Source organism: Dasypus novemcinctus, chromosome 1 (assembly GCF_030445035.2).
Source record: "Dasypus novemcinctus isolate mDasNov1 chromosome 1, mDasNov1.1.hap2, whole genome shotgun sequence".
NCBI lineage: Eukaryota > Metazoa > Chordata > Mammalia > Cingulata > Dasypodidae > Dasypus > Dasypus novemcinctus.
The window spans coordinates 173,142,351-173,147,111 of NC_080673.1; positions in this window are offsets into that span (position 1 = coordinate 173,142,351).

Below are 4,761 nucleotides of genomic sequence, written 5' to 3' on the forward strand. Positions count from 1 at the left end.
TGAGTGTTGATACACTGGAAAATCATGGGTCTTCAGATTCCCCTAAGCACTTTGGATCTCTACTGTGCTACTGGCTAGTGATCCTACCTTAATTAAAGACAAAATGAAGACTCTGTCTTACAATGAAATACTCACTCAGCTATGTACCCCTAGAGGGTACATAGGAATGGAGTTAAGACAACAATTAAATCACAATGGATGGGCAAGAGGTCAGCCTAATAAAGAAAGGGAACAAATGCTAAAGAAGCAGCTGGAGCTAGCCAATGAGCATAAAAGAACTTTTATGAGATGGGATCCTGAGGATGCTAGATCAAGGAAAATACTATAAAGTTGATTAAGTTCTTTGATATGGCAGCAGTCTGTCAGAATACCAGATTACAGGAGATGTGCTAACATGCTGCTAGAATGATTTTGGATGTTTGGAAAAGGTAATATTACACTGTTAAGTTGATATGCTAGAAATGCATGACAAATAGTAGATAAAGGGATCAAAATGCTCAGAGAAGTGGACATGCTAGAATCTATATAAAATCCACCAGCCTATTCTCTTTTATGGAATGGTCCAGGAGACATTCTATTTACCAGAGCAATAAGGAATGCAGTGTTGGAAAGGGCAACAGCATCTCTGAGAACAACTATCTGAGGTCAAGATGGTATATTTAAAAACCTGTTGCATCACAAGAGGTATGGCAGACATTAATCCTATTCAAAACTACCTAAAGGAATTGGAAGCAGTGGCACATGTCATAACTTTATCAGTCTGGCCCTTACAATATTAAAAGTGTTGCTAGAGGATAATTGCCAGCTCAACCAATCAATAGTTCCAATTGCAGCTGCTATACTGGTTGTGGTATCTTGGCTAGAACAAAGTAACATATACTTAAGTTCATGGGGGGAAGCCATTGATTTGGAAAATCCAGTCTTTTCTATTTCGGTCAGTGAGGAGAACCAGAAGCAACTCATATTCACATATGAGGGAAAATAATTTTCATTTGCAGTGTTGCCCACAGATTGTTAACTCTCCCACATTCTGTTCAAATATAAAACAAAGGAAAGTGGACCATCTGGGGTCTTCCACTGAACTGGATATGAATTCACTTTATCAATTATGTCATGTTAATTGGACCAAATGTAGAAGAATAAACCCTACTAAGATATAGGGATTTACAAAATTCATAACAATTTTTTTATTTCTAGTGGTCTGGAGCATGCCAGGATATCTTTTCAACATAAAGCACAAATTATTGCATTTTGCAGCCCCCACCAATCAGAAGGAAATATAATGCATGGTGTCTTTGGAGGCATCATTTTTCACAATGCTCTGACTCATTAGCTAAATGATAGGTAAAATGTTAATAATATATAAATAAAAATTACATAAAGTTCTAGAACTTTATCAGTGCCTTTCTTGTTCATTATGTTTCTATTTATTAGATACTTAGTGCTGCTTTCTATAATACTAGATAACAGTAAAATGCCAGCGGTTATAATTTCAGTTATTTTTCTTTAAATGTTAACTTGGTTTAAATTTATATCTTTAATTTAAATCCAGTATATTCTAGGCTGGTGGTTTTCATTTGGGTACTCACATCACTTACCTTTGGAGTTTTATTTATGTTCAAGACCTTGTCTTTACTGGAAATTAGATTTTATTCAACTCCTTAAATATTATAATAAATATATTCTTACTAACCTATGTATGCTCTCTCACTAACTTGAAGCTCTCTTTTCCGAAAGGGCCGTTACTGCTACTGCTGCTAATCTTTTATTAAAACAAGTTTTCTCCATATGGGGAATTCCACTGGCTCTTTCAAGTAACCAGGGAACACATTTCACTGGTAAAATCATGCAAGAAATCCAAAGAATTATTCCTTTATTCTACAAATTACACTATTCATATCAGTCTAGGCATTTGAAATAATAAAATGTGCCAATGAACTCTTAAAACCAAACCTTATTAAAATGATAGAAGAACTCAGTCTCTCATGGTTTTAAAGTTTTACCCTTAACACTGATTGTCCTCTGGTCCTCTCATGCTAGGTCATACCAAATGTACACATGTGAAATAATAACTCTCCCACTCACGAGAATTCCTTATTATAACTGGACTGTCAAAGATTCTAATCTGGCCAACACAGATATTGAAACTACTACAAGAGATTTAAAAATTATGCCCAAATATACCATAAACAGGTAAGGCTGTGTTCTTTCCATTCACCTCACAATTTAAAAGTTAGAGTCTTATTTCACTGGACCTGACATTACCAGAATACTAATCTTAAAACCCATTGAAAGAGCCTTTATATAGGTCTCCTTCCCATTAACACAGCTGCCAAATCCCAGTGGATCCAACCCTGGATTTATGTCTCTCAACTAAGAGTACAAAGGTTACTCAGTGGAATTCCACCCCAGTTGGAGACTTTAAACTGAGGATCCCTCTTGAGCCACCCAAAACTGGCAATAACAGGAAGCAGACAGCTTTCCCACCAAATTTAGATCAAGTAGATGACAACACAATCTTTCATCCAAGATGTTGAAATAGACAAGGGATCCTAGAATTTCATTGTCTATTTCCTATTCTCACCATTTTCATTGGCCTCCTTTGCTGTATCCATCCTCTTCTACCTCCTCCAACATAACTTGCTATTCATATAATACCTCCCATTGCAACTGCAACCTTCAATAATGGGCATGCTTTGAATTTATTTTCTACTCTTCTCTCTCAACCAAGCTATTACCCTCATTACTAATCTCCCATCCCTCCAAGGTCCCCAAAATGACATTCCACAAAGCACAATCTCATAACCCTATTGTTGATTGCTAGTTGTATACTTGCTCTCCTTTGAAAGTAACTAGATTTCCCCAAATTCCCATGCCTATCTCAGATTTAAGGCAGGTGTTGTCTTAATTCATGGAGGTCCTGTAGCTTTTCTCTGTAGACTTCTAAAGAAGCGTCTTTCAATTTTGATCCTTTTCAAAGAATATAATCTATGCTTCCCTGTAATATTACTGAGGGCCCCTTCATGGGCCAAGCATGTGCAGTTATACCTACTTTTAACCAGTGCAAGTACACTTACTCTATTATTTTGGAAGACAGGAGTACATATTTCTTGACTTGTTATATACATCTGATAGACCAAGGTAATTCTAAATATATTTTTACCTGGTACTACTGGGGCTGTCCTTCCTGTAAACAGAACCTTCCTTTCACAATCAAATGGGACTCACATTAACTCATATGAATTACAAAATACAAATACATAGAACAATTATTTCCATTAACTCTGGAAAGATCCTAATAGTATTCACTGTATTTGTGGAAACCAGGGTTATTGTTTTCTGCCTGATAAATTGTCTTGATTTTATTACATATCTAATCTTATTAGCACTTATCAAATCTTTAACCAGACAGCATTATTTTATCACACTAACCACTCTATTACCTTTAATTTAAATTTTCCAAACACATGAGTGTCCAAAGGTCTACCATAAGTCTGACAACTAAAGCTTAGGTGAAAAATTCAAGCCTCCGAAAATGCTGACCTTCCTTTCACACCAGGTTCTCAAAAACTATTAGAACAAGAGGTTCAAAAATTGGAGTAAACCTAAAAGACTTGCCTGACATAGTACATCATGATTATCAATCTTCATGACTGAAAGTCTTGCTGTGTAGGTCACTCTAAAAGTTCTCTTGAACTCCTACCTTTCTGGTACTTTTCACTGTGGAAAGCCTAATCAAACCACCATCGCCATCATCAAATCTACGAAAACTCCAACTAGCAGTCAACTACAACTATCTGCATTGGAATAACTTTGGCTCCCTGAAGGGGCCCTTACTTTGTGAACAGAAGAAACTAGTGTGCATATATTCCCCAAAACATCTCTGATATCTTTACCATGACCAAAAATATCAGACTGCATACCAGGAAGTTCCTTGAATCTGCACTGCCATCCCCGTTCTGCTATCTAGAAATAGAATCTTCTCAACTGGCTACCTTTAAAACTCAGGTCTTGTTTTTTTCCTCCCTTATTTAAACTTTAATAATTATTATTTTTACTATTTCTTGGGCATACTTTTTGTCAAGTGCCTGAATCCTAAGACTCTCCAACAGTTATCAATCCAACAACATGCTCAACAGCTGATATAACTAGTTCTTCAATACCAGTAAGAATGTGAAGGTCAGCACAACCCTGAAAGTGATTTAACCAATCTCAAAATCACAATGACCTTTATTCTTTGTCCAATAGTGTTTCAAAGCAGGTTTTGTCTGTTTTAAACAACAGGGGTACTGACTGATGCTGTTTTTACATTATTGGTATTTGCAATAGTAGCACCTCACATCTGGTACCAAAATCTACTCTAGATTCCTACCATGTTGAAAGCAGATATCATGAAATGGGTTGGATTAGACATTGGGAATTTATTGGCTTTGAGTTTTGAAGTTGAGAAAATGTCCAAAGCAAGACATTATTAAGGTGACTCTTTCTTTCCAAAGCTATTGGCAATACCTTGCTCCTCTGCCAGATGGCAAGGCACATGGCAGTGTCTGCAGGTCTTGTCCTTGTTTTCCAAGTTTCATTGATTTCAGTTTCTTGCTTCTGTGGCTTTCCCTCACTTTATTTGAATCTCATTATTTTATAAAGGACTCCAGTAGGATGATTAAAACCTTTTCTGATTGAGGTGGGTTACACCTTACCTGATATATCTCCATCAGAATGTCCTACTAAACTAAAATTTGGTAAATTGATATTAATTTCAAG